The sequence below is a fragment of the Streptopelia decaocto genome, assembly GCF_964273445.1.
Source record: "Streptopelia decaocto genome assembly, chromosome: 14".
Taxonomy (NCBI): domain Eukaryota; kingdom Metazoa; phylum Chordata; class Aves; order Columbiformes; family Columbidae; genus Streptopelia; species Streptopelia decaocto.
In genome coordinates this window covers 9,598,216-9,615,881 of record NC_138669.1, presented here as the reverse complement: position 1 = coordinate 9,615,881, position 17,666 = coordinate 9,598,216, and the positions used below count along the sequence as shown (strand labels likewise).

General features: G+C 38.4%; 1 protein-coding gene across 5 annotated transcripts in view; it reads left to right on the top strand.

Annotated features, from left to right (window-relative positions):
• Positions 1-17,666, top strand: part of PHACTR3 (phosphatase and actin regulator 3) — a 100,164-nt gene that overhangs the window by 24,175 nt on the left and 58,323 nt on the right. Inside the window, exon 1 of one of the 5 annotated variants that reach the window (XM_082065436.1) lies at positions 2,281-2,913. The exons of 2 other annotated variants lie outside the window; for them this stretch is intronic. The gene's annotated coding sequence lies outside the window, so the exon portion shown is untranslated. Of the gene's footprint in view, positions 1-2,280; positions 2,914-10,276; positions 10,357-17,666 lie in introns of those variants that run through there. 2 more of the 5 variants (XM_082065435.1, XM_082065437.1) reach the window with 2 other exon arrangements.

The following is a 17,666-nucleotide window of genomic DNA, read 5'->3' as shown; positions in this document are numbered from 1 at the left end:
CCTATTAACCTTGTTAAGACTATGTACGTAGTCTTAAGCACATCTGGGAACTTTGCTGGGTCAGAGTCTTTAAATTTTAATAGAGATTTTGCTTAATATTTTTGATTTACATTTGAACGCTAGGCCTTTGGTTGTCATAGCTTCTTCCAGCACTTCAGTAAGTAGAAGGGATTAATTCTGCCTGCAGAATGGTGACATAGTAATTGTCTTTATTATTATTTTTTTTCTTTAATTAACTAAGGACTTCAACACAAGCAAGGAAACACACTTTAAGGTATGAAGATGTTTGTCCTTTTCCTTGTTTGACTTTATTTTACACTTTTCCTTACTTTACCTTATTTACCCTGCCCAATTTTAGCATTCCTCCATTCAGGAATCAGTCACGGAAAGGCTAGTTTTGCCAGCAATAAGGTGAAGAGACTTAGGAGATGACTCAACGTCTTTCTTTCTCTTATGATACAACACAGAAAGATCTTAAGACTCTGAAGCCTAAGTCTGAGAGATTAGAATAGATAGAACTTAACTGAATAACAGTTAGATTAATGGCCAGATATTGATTGATGGGCCAGGATAATGCTCACTAGCAAACTTCTACTAAATACTAAAAAGACCTGGGATTGCGTTTTCCTTAACTTCTTATTGCATTTCCTTCTCTAAGACATTTAATCTTTTGTCACATTACTGATGTAATTACATAAAAACAATCAGGAAACCCAGACATATTAAAAAGAAAAGTTCTCAAATTTCTGGGCTGGCTTCCCCTCTAGAGAGTACCACATACTTCTGAAATGCAAAAATTATACACAGAAAATTTAAAGAAGTCCTTAACTAGGACATATATCTATATATCTCTATATGTAGTATATATAAGTATACAAAATTTTTGACCTAAGTTATGCCATTGACGTTAATTAAAAGGCTCCCAATGAGGTTAATAGTTATTGAAACAGTACTGCATTCAACTTGTTCCTTGAAGCATCCCTCAGGGAATAAGTAACAGGCTGTCCACTGAAAGTCTATGCCTCTGTTTTACACATGTTCACTGAATTAAAAGAAATCAATTTTATATTATCCATATGATTAGTGCACTTCTTTCAGAACACACAATTTACCTGAGTCGCAATGCATCAGTCGGTCATTGACTAAACTGTTCTGGAAAATAAATGTGGCTGGTTGTAGAAGATGCATAAGAAGACTCAAAAAGAGAAAAACCTATTAAGATATATTTTGCAGGGCAAAAAGAAAAGGACTGTGTTTTAGTGTAACTTCCTAAGACTTTTTTGAAAATTCATTTAGATTTTCTGCCTGGGTTTTGGAAGTTCACCAGCCATTTTGAGAGGAAGAGGTATGCTCAGTGCTCTGAAGTACAACTGTTTGCTAGAACACTATTTCAAGAATTGCATGACTTAGTATCTACAGAAACAGACAGTGCTTTGTTTATTTAAGAATATTTTCCTTCAGAACTGAAAAATCAGAACTTTCGGACATGGGTTTAGTGTCCAACATTTCTATCTACTAACAGATGTAAAAGAATACTGCTTGTTAGTAGGAGCAAGATATTTCTGATCAGTCAACAAAGAGCTGAGGCAGCTGCAGAATGAGATTTCAACAAAGAACTGTGAATTATGATTATATCCGAGAGTTGACAAGAGTCCCTGTCGGTCTGCTTTTGGCCAGTTCTGCACAGACACCTTGCTAGCAAAGATCTTCTCAAACAAGAACTGCTTTTCACTTTGATCTTATTTTCTGCATTGTCGGCATAGAATACTGGCACGGAATAGTCATTGTGGTTTTAAGTCTGCTTTTGCCTTCATGCAAGGAAGCCAGTGCTTTTAAATTTAGATGGTAATAATATGTTCCCAGTGACAAAGTAATGTACAAAACCATTCCAAGATACAGCTCGCTTGAAGCTGAGAGCAATGCAGCTGTTCACTGAGAGTCTTCTCTCATTTCTTATAAATCTAGAGCATCTGCCTTTCCAAAACACTTCAATGTTAAGTCTCCCTAATGAAGGCATTTAGGATTGAAGGAAGGAAAGACTGTTTTCCTGCTTTCTGGGAAGTACAGTTAAGACTGGGTGGGGAATAATATGAAATTTAAATATTCTAAAAAGTATAGTGAGGGAAAAGCCCAAAATGGGCTTTTACTACTGTAATTTAAGCTGGAATCTTTTCAAACAGTGCTGAAACAGTCTGCTGACAGTGCTATAACACAAAATTGCCCTGGGAGGAAGGAATCACAGGTTTGATGTGGTAGCTGACTGAAGTTACAGTGGGGTTAGAGGCACTTTAATGACCAAAACATCTCCACTGTGTTTGTTTCTGGTGTTAAACCAAGTCTAGAGGTCTGCTCCAGCATTTCCAATGAAAAATCCATATTGGTTAAACAGTGACTTCCAGCTTCTTCTACAGGAGAGAAAAAGAGAAACTTTTGCAACAAAGAGAAGTTGATTTGCAGATTTTCATCTGGTTCTTCATTTAGAAAACTGAGCCCCATTCTGAGCATTACGTGGGCTTTCACAGTTGCATACAGTATACTATTAATGATCCAGGAGCCTGTCAGTGAAGACATGATTTTCATGGTTAAAATAGGAAATGCATTCATCTGTTTTACATAATACAAACAGAACTGGGTAGAGCTCAAAGGGTCCATCCTTGTATTCCTGTGCAACTCAAGAATGAAAAAGTGAAGCAGTTTCAACGCAGAACAGTAAGAGAGGGTGAAAGGAAATAACTGTTTTCTTCCTTGGATTGGGCTGCTGCATTCTGTGTGCTCCGAGCAACAGCAGCACTCAGAGGTAAGTAGCAAGGAATAGAAGAAATGCATAGAAAACCGGATAAATATCTACTTCCTGCTACTGATACCTTATCGTGTTAAACTCATCTATCATATTGACTTGGAGTTTTAACAGAGGTGAGTGGACATTATGTGCCCTAAAGCTTTGGGTATTTTTTTAATATTTCTGAGATTCTATCTGGAGAGTATGCAGCTAGCTTTTAACATGAAGGAATTAGGACTTCTATGGTGTTTTGCTTGTGATCCAGTATGCAAGAATGTGTTAGCCCTCTGATCCTTAGGAATATAGAAAAAAAAAAATCCATTGGCTATCTTTTAGCTGAAAAAGCAGGATTGTTCCTTCATACTTAGTGCTCTGAAAACCATACATTTCATAACCACAAATGTATTCCTCCAAAACTAGGAATCAGTCATGGTGCTGGCAGATTAATTGCATAACTGTTACACGTGCTTCATGTCAATATTGATATATATATTTTTCAATACGGAGATGCATTCATGTCTACAGTTCTATTGCAGAGAGGCTGCGGGGGGTAGCAAAGGGGGAATTTTCCCCACTGCAAGTGTCACGATGTTTTTTAGTTCAGACATGTATTGGATAGCTGGTATCTTTCCTCTTGGCACCGAGGACAAAAAGAGTTTCTCTAAAAAAATCCAACAGCATAAGAAAGTCTATTTCTATGAAATCTTTAAATCTGGTCAGGTAGTCTAACAGATGTCCAGCATGCCTATGATTGCATTTTGCTGTATAGTTTGAAGATGCAGAATGGTTTTATGCTACCTAGTGCTTAAAACATTAATGTATATTCTTTTTCAACCTACAATTGAAAAACTCAGTTCAAAAGACATGCATTATTTTGTAAAATATGAACTTTTTCAATAATGTATAAAGCAACATATAGTGAAGCATTCAGGATGAGATCTTTTAATATATTAATTTGGATGTGCATTATGATTAAAATAAAGTGCTTGGTGAAATTAAATTCACATACTTAAAAAAAAAAGAAGTCATCAATTCCCTTCCTCTCTCACTCTTCCTACACATTATTCATCTGATATGTAAAAAGCTGTTCTGTGGCTTCTACACAAAAGCAAAGAGGAAAGAAAGCCAAAGATGTTTTAGTTAAATAACAATTATTCTTCAGGATCCTTTTAAAGCACAAAACAAAATGTTCTCCAGATACTGAGGAAATATCACACACGTAGTTTCAGATAATTATATGTTATAACCGGAAAGCCACTATGTTAAGAGCACATTTTAAAGATTTTAAAGGCAAGCACTAAAAACATAGGAAATGCCAGAATTATGGTTGCCTATGCAACCTTCCTTTGGTTCCTTGTGCATATGCATTATGATGCAGCCTTTAAGTGCATAATCACACACATTTTTCTCTAGTAATTTATGAAGGCAGAAGTATTAAAATATTCAGAAGCTTTTTTGTAGTGCCTATCACTCTAGTACCTGCTTCACAAAAGCCCCAAGTAGTGTGAGGCCGGTGTGCCCACCTTATGTAGTTGAGGAGTGTGCAGAGCATCAGGGAGAGATTCCAAAATACTAATTTAGACTGCGTCAACTGGAGATGTGTATACTATGATTTTCCAGAACCATTAGATAAAGCAGCAACTTAAATGCTTAGAGAATAATGTTTACTAAATTCTGTTGTGGATTCTTACCTCCCTGAAGATTTGCATGTCAACCACTGTTTCAAGATGAGCATCCTGTTTAAATGCCTTATTCTTTTCCTCTGTGAACGGTCTGGCAGGGGCAGCAGAGAACCCAGCTCTCCAGGGCCTCTCCATCCACCTTTTCCCACAGTTCCCTGACCCATTCACAACTTCCGCAGCAAAGCCATCATACCATTTCTCAGTGAGTGACTGGAGAACAATGCACTAAGATTACATAGCCAAGAGCATGCATGTTCGAGTTCTAGTAAAGACACTGAAATATAAAGCAGCCCCAGATCCTCTGCCCCACAGATCAACATCGCTGTTTGATCAACAGGATTTCAGCCCATACATCTGTGCAGAGAATAACAGAGTAACTGAGCTGAACCAACAGACAGGAATGAAGATGAAACCTTTACTAGCACCAATCAAACATTTTTCAACAGTAAAAGTGGTCTGAAATCTTGGATTCCATTTGAGGGTCTAGATGACAATATGCCTCCAGTTTAACTTTTTTCTTTCCCTTTAAATCTCTTCAGCTCCGTTTTGTCTCTATTGAAATTTTGGCTCTGGATCTTTCTCTCTTTCCTATTTCTAATCCTATGATTCATCATTCCCAGGCATAATTTTTCTTCTCTTAAGTCTAAGCCTGGGACAGAGTTTTAGGGCAGGTGCTTTGAAGGCAAAGCCAGGTAGTTATTTTGCCTTTAGTTATTTGTTTCCATTCCCACATGTAGTTCATCATCCTGCACTCAGCTCCCTGCCCTTAATTTTTGCCCACTGAATGGTTTCTGTGACAATTTTGTGACGTGTAGTACCGAAACAACCCAGCTTAAGCACACCTGTTAAAAAAATAGGTTAAATTGTACACATTAAAGGGTTAAGGAGACTTTTAGTGGCTCTCAAAGGTAACATCTTTTTAAAATAAACCTAGATAAAATATTTTCATCTCCCTTTAAATAAGCAATATGATTTTTGCCATTGGACTTATAGTGTTAGTCAATCAATAGATTGAACCTATAACATGTAATTCCTAGTAGCACCAGTCCTCATCCTTGTAATAATCTGTAGTGGTTATGATTTATGCATTAAATGACGTAAACAAGAGCATGCTATGAATGCTATATTTTTATTATTGGTGGATGTCAAATGTGATTAATTTATGGATCTCAAATGCATGGAAATATTTAGTCCACCACTCCCTGTTTCTGATGGAAATCCAGCATTATTTTGCTATTATAAAGCAAACTTGGGTTAACAGAATGTGATTTATGTAGTTTTTGGAGAACTGAAAAAGAGTTGATTCACAGTAGACTTCATCTGGGCAGCACCACGGTATTTACTTCAGCTTGGTCTTGTCACAGGGACAACTGCCCAATTCAACTTCAGACCTGTGTGACTGGAACAGTGTTCCTGACTCTCATTGTGATGTTAGAGGTGAACAAATCCCAACTGAGAGCATGTAGAATATTTCCAATTTCACTTTAGTATTTTCCTGTTCTGTGATTTTGACCTAAACACTTAACAGGCTCTTGTGGTAAATAGAGAGTGGAGTACAAAGCTGTTTGGAGGAAGAAATCTACTAACCTGGGAAAATAGAAATGTTTTTCTTAATGAATGGACATCATCTGCAATCTGATTAAGCACATAAGTTATGAAAATCCTGAAGGCCCTTGTGGTGAACTGAATTAGATTGCTGTTTGATTTGCAGCAGTCACTTCACCTTATTATTGCAGTTTGCATTTTCTATTTCTAATACCCAAAAGCAGTGTCTATGAGAGGTAACTTTGCAATGGTATGACATTTTCCATCCTTTTTTGCACTTCAGAATAAAGAAGTACTTTTCACTAAAGAGACTGGTAAACGATCTAATAGTGAAAATACTTCAAGAGAATTAGATGAATGACTGATCTGATTTAGACAACAGTTCCTACTGTGACCTGGGAAAATGTTCTCATTGTTTCCATGAACTGAAAACAAAGGTTCTATTCTCACATAAAAATGTTGAAAGATTTGGATTTTTTATGGCACAGAAAATTCTATTTCTAATGTTTATGAACACACTTTCACTTGAAGTGTATTTTACAACAATAATTTTTGAATTCTAAGGATCAAGCTGAAAAAGAATACTCCTCCTTTGGCATGATCATAGGGCCCACCACTGTAGATAAGCCTGAGCTGTATACAGATAGGGGCTGGTTGCTGTGAGTGGTGATCACTCTGTCATGTTGTGACAGAGATCTAAAACAAGAATGAAGATGTCAGAGCTACCTAGTAGCAAATGTAAATTTAATCTTAAGATAAAAGCATATCAAATATACCCAAGTGGCTTATTGCCAGAGATACTAATTAGAAAGAACTGTGTTGTGCACACAGCCATTTGTTCCAAATGGCTCTTCAGGGACCAGGTTAAGGAGGCGTTTCTCCTTTGTGGTTTGTTCTTGTTTACAGAGGTTGTTAATATTTGCATAACCATATCAGTGAAAAAAACCTGTCGAGTGAGTAAAATAGGCTTCAATGTGATCCTGGAAATTGTAGTTCTCAATGAAAAAACTTGCATGACTTCAGGAGCTGAAATTTTAAGGAAAAGCTGTAAATTACAGACAAATACCAATAGCAGATTGAGACTGAGATTTCAACTCCCCTCATATAGCCTGGATCACTACCTCATCAGGATAAGACAAAAGGATAAATCATTTTGGACACAGTAAATTGCTGCTTCATCAAACAGCTGATCTTGGAACCCGAAAGAAAACATACCATTCTGAATTTCATATTGAGTGGTGCTCAGGACTCAGTTCAAAAGGTCTTAAGTGGGTAACAGCCAAAAGATAGTTGGGGAATAGGAGGCCCAGTGCATCCAGCCTATGGGTACTTAATTTCTAGAAAAGGAACTACATAAAAATGAGGTGACTAGGGAAAAAAGGAAACTCCAAAATAGTCCAAAAAGCAAGATGCCTACAAGATGCCTTCAAATTGATAAAAACATGCTGTGTTTGAAACTCAGCTAAAATATATGCCCATCACTCAGGATAAAGCTGTCCTAAAGCACGCTGAATGGCAATGGGAAAGTTAAGGAGATACTGTAGGGGAAAGCTTGGCATTCAAAAACTGAAGTTTGCCCAGATGAGAACAGGATCACCTTAGAAACTCTGTGTGCCTCTCTCATTTTCCCCTTGCTAGTGCTGCATGACTCTAAAGCCATCAGATTTCTCTTTGCCTAAAATGACGCTGAACAGCTCCTGTCACAGGGAAGGCATCCGACTGCCAGGAATGTCCTCTCTATTAAACAGACATCCATCCATTTTCTTAAGAATCCAAAGGACACTGCAAACCACAGTCATACCTTTCACTGTAAATTAAATTACTTGTATTCCTTTTACTCAGAGAGGATAAATGAAACCCGGAGGGGGGAGATAGGTTGCTCAAGGCCACCAGCAAGTCAGCACCAGGACTGCACTAAAAAAGAACACAAAGTCAAGAGTACTGCCAGGCTGGGGATATCCTGGCCCATGAACACAGACAGGCTTTATGAAAAGTGAGGCAGGAAATGGAAATAGTGTCCAATTTAGGGATAATTGCCTGAAAAAAACCCCACACTGAAGTGCAAATACCATAAAACTTAGGGTAGACTGCTGAGTTGGCAACATTGGGTATGTTAGAAGAATAATTAATCTTTCCTGATAAGGATTTACCGAATACAAGTGAGCTGCCCCTTAGCAACATTTCTTCCTGATATAACCACCAAAGTTGGTTCTGCTGTGAACCGATGTCAGTCCTAGCAACACCATAATTATTTTTACCAAGCATTTAGCAACTGTGTTGCCACATGTCATTACAAGTAAATAATGTGTCTGTGAGGTAGTATGTAAGCAAAGAGTGAAGGCGTAGCTGTTAGAACCATTTCACCTAGTCAGCGGGTGACCCATCCAGGGCAAGGGTGCTGGAAGGTGTCATTGGGGACTGTCACCAACAGAGCAGTTGCCAGCCCAGGATTTGCTGGAAAGATAATTAACTTTGTCGGGGTGCTTTTGCTCCCTTTCTTTACCAAGTGGCTGTAGCACACTTGCTCTTATATATCCAGCTCCAGATTTACAGAGAAGCTGTGCAAGCAGATGCCTCAGTCCAGTTTATATGTACAGCTGTGAATCTGCCCCATGGGCACAGTTAGGACAATTATGCGTGCGAACTGGATAATGAAAAAAACCCCAAAATATCTAATTAAACATGAATTTGCTATTATGCAGCAAGTAGAACTGTATGAGTTTATAAATAGTGTGCATAGATCTCCCTTGCTGGATGATACAGGATTGCTGCTGTGAAATTTTTGCAAACCTTTGAAACCTTTGCAAAATTAGGCATCATCAGGCAAGTATAGAAAGAGATGACAAAGAGAGGAGGAGCTCAAGTAGAGGTAGTTGTGATAGAAATATGAGACTGGTCTTAGTAACAGCTGAATTTTAACTTGCAAATGCAGAAGAACTACAAATGGGATCTCCCATTACTAAATATGTTGTATCACAATCCTTTCTTCAGCCACATTGCTTTCAAAGGTGTTTCAGTTTTAATGGGTTATCTGACATTTAAAAATACAAGTGTGGAGAGAGTTGCCAGTATATTTTGACTGGGGAGCTTCATTTTGGTCATCTTTGGCTTCCTCTTAAAATATTTAATAGCATCTTCATTCCTCTTGGCTTCTATGAAGTGGGGATTTTAATTTATTTATGCTGATGAGGAACTTTTCAATATCGTCTTCCCCTCTTGCCACCATTACAGAGAAGAGGGCAGGGATTTTTAAAAGAAACTGCTTTTTATCTAGACCATGCAAAATTAAAAATATACTGGAAATGCAGTGTAATTCAGGCTCACAGAACTCTAGAGACCTAGTTAAAGAATACCTGTTAATGCAATTAATTTTTCATGCTCCACATAAGTGGAGGAACATATTTCAGAGAATATATAGGCCTACAATATAAAATCAATTTCAAAAGTGAATTTCTGCAGCCCTTGCCTGTTCTTTAATTCTTTCTACAGAAAGTTCCCTCCCTCCCCAGCACATCCTGAGAAGTCATGTAACTTAAATTAAAACATGGGGTTTTAAGCCGTTATGACTCACTTTACCAAGCTCTTCTGAATAACCATGTAGGCCAGAAAATTAATTAATGTCTATTGTCTATTTCCAAAATCTATTAATACCAATGTTCTTTTAGAAGAAATAAGCTCTGTCACTCACAAAAAAACTGAACTACCAGACCCTAATGTTATTTTTGCAGCACTAAATTTTTCCCTAAAAGTAAATGTCAGTCTATTGCAAGATTATCCAGGCATGATCACCAGGCACCATACGACCTGAGCAGCACTTGGGAAGATGACCAAATATATTCGAGTATCAGAAACTTGAAGAATGCAAATTTTTGATTTTTGCTTTTGGAGAATAAGGCTTGAAAATTTGACCCACATGCACCCTAATGTTTCAAACACCAGACAGCCAAGGAGGTCCAAGAGTTTTCTCCCCTTTCCTTGACCCTCTCCCACTAATATTAATAATTAAAAAAAAAAAAGCATGGGAGAGAGGGGAATGCAGTTTTCAAGACAACGCTACAATTCAGACACCTAGCAATAGTGATACAGGCCAGGGACGACTTCTCTCCCTATATCAGCAAGCCAAAAGTCTTCTCCCTCATTTTCAGAAAGACAGGACTGGGTGTATCTGAGGGGCAGGGGCACAGTGCCCTGTGTAGACTGTACCTGGCGCGTTCCACCTGCGCTGCCGCCGGGAGTCACCTGTGAACTGCTGCTCCAAGTAGAGAAAACCAGCAGGATCCTCCCAGCTCTCCCATTACCCCAGACAACAACTTCTCCCGGTTTTTCTTATTCCCCTCAGGAAGATAGAAGGTGGGTGATAATTCCTTTTCAATACAGCATTTAACAATCATCTGGAAGGCGATAAATGTTATACTCCAGAGAGATTAACACAGTGAAACCCAATTACAATGTATAAAACGAGAGGCCAACGGCAATGATCTGCAAATCCAGATACCCTTGGAGCACTGTGAATGCTGACAGTTTTGAAAAAGTATTTAAAAAATTTCTGTTTGAAGGAAATGTTCAGCATTTCACACTTGGATAAACTGAAGGAAGCTGAAACAAGTAGTTTCACAGCAAAAGTATTAATCAGAGAGGTTTTTTGTGGTGGAGGGTAGGAGAGATGAGATAGACCACGTGTCATATATTTCCACTGAAGACAGCAAGGCAGCACCGTATTTGGCTTCAACATAAATTCCCCTATAGCTGTGCATGCTAGTAGGGCTTGATTTTATTAAATGTCATGCTAGAAACTATTATTTCCCTGTGTTTGTATAAAGTAACTACTAGTGCCATCCCATCTGTGCCTCAACCCTCATTAGCCCCTTCTTGCATTTTCTCCAAAGATTAATCTATTTTGAGAAAAATCATGGCAAGAAATTATGCTTGAATAGCAAGGCCTCATTCTGCAAATTGTGAGAACTGTGAAGTTGTCCTTCTGTTTGCACTGAATCCAAGGCCACAATGTCAAAGAGACAATTAAATGAGTCTGCAAAAGGCATATAGTAACAGTCATTGGTTTTGCTGGTGTAACCGAGTGGTTACATGTGCATACAACTGGCCAAGAATATAGCCAGTATATGGTTCATACATATAGCAGTGGCAACCGTATATCAAATTAGGTCTAAATATGCACATACTTCATTCACAGCTGCATTCTAAAATCACTGACAATATTTTTCTGTGACTGTCACTGCATTTTACACACCATTCAAGCCTGTTTAAAAAAAAAACCACAGGCATATTATCCATTTGTGGGTCTTCAGCTTGCGATTGCTCCAGATAATACTGACCTCACAGCTGCTGAATTCTCTCATGTTCATAGCAAGATAAGATACATCATCCCACTGGGCAATTCTGGAGCTTCCTCAGCCCGTGAGTGCAGTCGGAATTTGCTGGGCTGCAGGATTTAGCTAAAGAGCTGAAAGGCGAAGTGCTGGACCAATATTCAGAGGTGAAGATTGTCTTTCCAGCACTTGTTATACCTGAGAGAGTCACACTACTTTGCTCCTTTTAAAGCACTTGGGTACAGAAAAGTATTACATAAGACTCAGCTGTTATATTAACATAACAAATGGAAAACATGATACTAAGCTATTTCATATGGAGTTTTTAATGCCTTTTTATTGACTAGAGAGTATCCATGTTAGTTTGTAGAAAAAGATGTTGAGAACCACTCTACTAAAGAGTTTGGATGTTTCAAGTGGCTTTACAATTGCCATGGTAAAATGTACTGAGTGGCAAAGTGCATCATCGAGGAAGAGAGTTGTTTTTCTTCTGAAATGGTCAAAACATAAGTTAAACCTGCCTTTAGGCAGGCTAAGTGTACCCTGCAGTGACCTTGGAACATTTTCAACAAATAAGAAAAGTTTGCAATTTGAAACAGGAACATTTGGGTTTCTTTTTTTTCAGCTGGTTTTGCCAGTTTGGGCTTGGTTGATACTAACTGTCAAAGCTTTGCACTTTTAATGTTGACTAAATACTAAGTAGTGCTAAGGCACTTCTAACTTGCTTTACCTCTTTTTATTTGAAAGCCATCATATATGCTAATAGGATGAATTAAGTGTATTATTGAGAATGGGTCAGAAACAGCATGGCTGAGCTAGTCAGACTTTGCAGTGGGTTTTGCTAGGGCACACCTGCCAGGTATCTTAGTTGGATTTACAAGATCTCTGATGCTGACTACGCCACCCAAAAATCAAGCTCCCAAACACTCACTCTGATCTACATGAGAAATATCAATTTAACAATCAAATCCATATTACCAGCAGACTCCTTGATTTTTAGATGTGTAATTTTGTAATATAAAGTATAATATTGCATGCATACATGTGTACTGTATAGATACACATGTAGACAGAGACACACTAGAGAACATCTACTGAATTTAGGGAGGGTGGATCATGCCTGCATTTGTAGTGCATAAACAAAAAGCCCAAAGCCAAAACCAAAGAAAAGCAAACATGAGGAAAAGAGTGGTCTAGTTTGCTCTGCAAATTTAATTGTTTGGCATCACCCTGCTGCCTCGCTGGATGCAGCTGCACAGCACAGGCTCAAATCCTGCAAAATACTCTCCCTACTGTTTGTGTTGCATGCAGCTGCTGTTGAAAGTTGAGGTCACTGAGCAGGAGTGATCTGGAGTGAGTCTCGAGCCACCATGTGATGTCTCGTTTTGCTTCTTGCCACCCAGACCTCTGGGCTGGGGTGGGAGACAGAGACGTTCCATGAGTTTCACATCACCTTCTGGCACAGACAGGCTCTGCCATCGTGTGAGAGGCTGATGTTAACACCAGATCTGTGCATGATTGTTTTTAACAGCAGCACAGGTTTCATCCAGATTAGGCATGGGCAAATGATCATATTGCTGTCAAATCAGCCAGAGCTGTGATACAGTTTATGCCAGTTCTGTGCTTTTATGCCAGATTGATGCCAACTGTGGGAAGACAGACAATGCCTGATACAACAAAAAGTGCAAGTGGCACAGACAAATGATACCTGATCCAGCAAAAACCTTGCAGGAATAAATTTGACTGATCAACATTTTTTGAACACATTTGAGATGGCAGAATGAATTTCTGCGGGATCTACACTTTACATCATTTGGACCGTGACAGCTTTGATCTGATGCCAAATATACTGAAACTAGATTTGCTGGATACCAGCCCAAGACTTTGTAAACCAAGGCCTGCTTGTTCATGTCTGTATCTTCCAAGGGTTTATCTACCTTGTGGAAGAAAAGATGTGTTAGGGAATCTGAGCTGCTGTACATGATTCAGTGCCATTCATAGATCATGGAAACATAAAGGTCCTCCCACCCAGCACCCTGCTAACTGGTAGCGCCTCTTGGATCCCCATTTTAGAGCTCATTCCTGTACAAATGCTGCAGTGATATTTAAGCACCCTGGCTTGTTTGGGTTACTCAGAAATCTCTAGCACAATGCTCCACTGTACATTTTACAAATATCTCATTTCCATTTCCTTATAAAAAAAAGAAAGAACAAAATCATAAGATATTTTATCTTCAGCTTTAAGCATTCTGTTCTAGTTTTAGTGGTTTTATCGTGAATCACATGTTTTGGGTAACATACCCATATGTTTTTGCAAATATGATCTCCGAGTAATCCCACCAGGAATGCACAAGACATGTAACTCTCGTAACTTCAGGATGAATGGCTAGAACGGCACCTGGGCTGTGTGGTTGGTGTGTGAAAAAAATCAGTGAGTGCCAGCACATGTCAAAGAAGTAAAGCCGAATGGATCAAGTGCCTAGAAGCAGGATATGAGCTATTTGGTATAAAATGTCCTCTTTAGACTCCTAGGGAGGTATTCTGTTTGCTGATTTATTGTGACAGGAATTCTTAGTCCTGTGCCCACGCAAAATGTCACCACAGTGAGTATCAATTTCAAACCTCTGCAGGAAGATCACGGGGACAGACGAACACCTGCTCTGCTAATCATGGGCCATTTAGGTCAGGGTCAGGTTTTGCAGATCAGCAGTGTGGGGAAGTTATGCTGCTTCATTTCTGTGCATGGAGAAAAATCTGTGTTTTTCAGTGCTGTCGATCCAATACCCTCAAATTCTTTTCCCTCAGCACTAAGGGACAAGTTGCGTGGGCTTCCAGCGTGTATGCAGCCACCACATGCAACTGTGTGGAGAAAGGATGTCTTGTCCATCATTCTGCCTTATTTCCAAATAAATGTATTTCTTTCAGAGCCACTATCTGAACTCATCACCCAAAGGCTATACCAATAGGCAGATGTCAGAGTCATATTTTTTTGTTCTTTCAAGCTTTTGCCCAGTAGCTTTAAATAGAAGAATAAATTTTCCACAGAGAAAGAACCTTCTATTAATAGCATTAGATCATTTCAGCACTTGAAAGGAAGAAATTAGTTGAGCTTTTTAATTTTTTTAATACATTTTAAAATATTGCAAGATCTTTCATTGTGCAGGCAAGAGCATCCGCCTTCCGAGTTTTAATTACTGGAGAAAAAAATTTTTGCTCTTTCTCTGAGTTCAAAAAAGAAAAAAAGTGAATGGGACTATGTGAAATGGCTTAAAATAAACATCTTCAAACAATCTGGTCCTCTGTGTCAGTTCTTTCTCATGCTTTGATAATTTCATCTCAGCTGTTGAAACAGACTTACACAGATTGCATCGGAGGCCTGAAGATGATTGAAAGGACTTCTGCTTATCCAGTGCAGTGAATTGTCAAGAAGAGGTGATGTTCTGAAGGGCAGTCTCAGCAGATTTCCTCACTATATTTTCTCATAATGGACAAAGTTTGGCCAGTTAAACTTCTGTGATCTCTCAGTCTAAGATCTCTCCTCATTCATTTAAGAAAATGAGAGGAAAACAAGCCGTAGGCTTTTCTGTGTTTTCCAAATAAACTTTGTTATCCTCTTATGTAAAACACTAAGAGGATATTCCAAGTGGCAAGGAGCTTTATACACATCTCCACTTAAAAGCAAAAACATAAAACATGTTTTGTTCTGCAGTCGCAGAAATTTCAGTCATTTATTGTAATGAATGGGCAATGTCAAAGGAACAGATGGTATTTTTAGCTCTGCTTCATTACCCAGTGTGGTAAACCTATCCTGAGCACTTGTAACATCTAAAAGCTTTCTCTGAGAAGAAAAGCTTTTCCTGCATAGTCTTGATTAAAGCCAGACTGTTATTGTCCAGAGGACCAGCAAACTCTACTGAGGAGGTGGAGATGGCTGCCTGCAGCTTACATAGTCAGATCTGTGCAAGTGGTGAAACGATAGCAAAAACCAGAGTTGGGTGTAAAAGCAGAATGTGTATAGAGAAGAGGAAGGGCAGAGAAAGAGAATGGTCTCTGATGTAACTCCAGTGTCACAAACTCCTTGTCTGATCTTATGTTCAGGAGTTTAGGACTGAAGCTCTATATTCAAGGCAAGTAAGCTCAATCTAACATGACTGAAACAGGGCAGTATAAGGCATAATGATACATGCCTTTAAATGCGATAGAGCTGACAGGCACATTTGGTACCAATACCCTCTGTTAATGTGTTTCACAACAGTTTTTTTTATTGTTAGGCTTGCAGTATGAATCCATTTGACCTGCTAATGACTTTGGCTTATGCTTGACTAAGTTGGCCTTCCTTTCTTTTTCCTATCTTACTGCACAAGATCCTTGACCTGGTTTGACATGCTCTGCTCAGTCTAGACATGAGCCAAAGTAGGAGGGACCTGGCTTATTCTAAAAAAAAGTTACAGGATTTCAGAATGAAGAATGGTTTTCTGCCATGAACCTCCCCTTTTGTTTCTAAATATAATACTACAGGTAGTTTCAAACAGAGATTTAGTCTGGATATACCTTGCACTAGAGAGGAAGGAGCAGGCAATGATGAACATGTTAGCTTGGAACAGAATGGATCAGCCTAGCAAACACTGAACACCCTTCCAGTTCTCAGAAAAGCCTCTGGACTTTAGAGTTTCTGGGAACATCACAGGATCACATCCAAATTATGCCTAGACCAGTGAAATTCAATACCATCATTACGCAAAACAATCCACAAAGTCAACAGCAGTCTGAAACCTCTGCAAATACTGAATGGCATAAATTCCAAGACAGAGTGATATGGAAACCTTTAAGTATCTTAGTATTTGTTACGCTCATAAGTGATCAGTTTTGCAGCTAAGATATTGGCACTTCCTCTATTAGATCCCATGTAGGTTTCTGGCACAAGCTTTCAGGAGATTTTTGTGGCTTTTCAGTGGTAGTACCCCCAAACACACATAGGCTTCCTCATGAGGAAGCAGTTATTATGATATGGGGGGGGGTCTGGTTTCCAGCTCTCCATGACTCATGCAAGCAGCTGAGAACACAGTTATAATATGAAAGCTGAAAAGAAACTGAGAAGAGGGAATACTTATTCCACTTTTCTTTCTCTTGCAAGAACTAAAAAATACATAAATTTAGGTCAGACGGGGTAAAAATATTCCATGTTGGTTTTCCTTCCATGCTATTTGGGCTTTGTGAGACTTATAAAAACAGGCCCAGGATATGGTTGAAATGAGCAAGACTATTATTTACTTGTTTAATAAAAACCTCATGCATTGAAATAGAAATTCAGTTCATTTTCTATGGTGGTTTTAAAACTAAATTTTTGTTACAGATCTGGTTATGCATTTTGCCTTTTTTTTTTTTAAAACTTTTTTAAAGAATGAAACAAGGATAAAGTCCAAATATTCTTGCTGATGAAGGGTAAATGTTAGAAACACATTAATTAGATGATTCTTTCTCAAAAGTACAACCCAAATGAAAATCAAGAGCTGGACACCAAAGAACTCCCTGGGATTGTCAGTCTTAAAAAACCCCATGTGACTCTAACACCTGTTGCTATTAAAATGAACAGAACTTGTCTGTACAAAGACACAGGCTCCTGATATGCTCTTGATTTTGAAAACAGTAGTTAACTTTGTTCTTTTGCATAAGCACTGACCAGCAGAATACAAGTATAATCTTGTGCTCCCTAGACACGGTTCAATGTTGGTTAAATGCGAAGCCTTTTCTCCACTGAGTTCAATGCACTATAAACCTTAGAAAAGATCAAGTTAAAAGAAGATCTTCCATCTGTGTATTAAACTTTCTTTTTCTGTCACAACCATAGCATCATTCTGCCAAGTCTGAAGTTGTCATTGTATCTATTTTGTTAATTTATGCATAGCAATTTCGTTGATGTTAAAATGTCTTGCTGAAGGGCTCTCAGAAGATCTGTATCATCCTGGACGTCAGGACATAGAACAGCAAAGTGTAGTATATGGACATTTCAGATAAGCTGTATGATGGACTAAAACATAATACAAGGGAATTGCTACTTTACCAAAAACTTAAGACCCAAAGTCTTGATGAAAGTTAGTGACTTTTAGTACCAACTCCTCATAGGAATTTGCATGAGTATTTATGGACTTTTGAATCTTGTGATTTCGTAAGAGAAATCATGATATTTACCCTTCCTCTGGAAAGAAAATACAGGAATTCTTAGTTCATTTTTGGAAAGATGGTTGTTTGGTTTGATTGGCATTTTTGTTTTATAGAAGAATCTTGTTTGCATATTGTAAGGAAAGAGCTCATTCTCTGTCAAGTTAGAGTCAC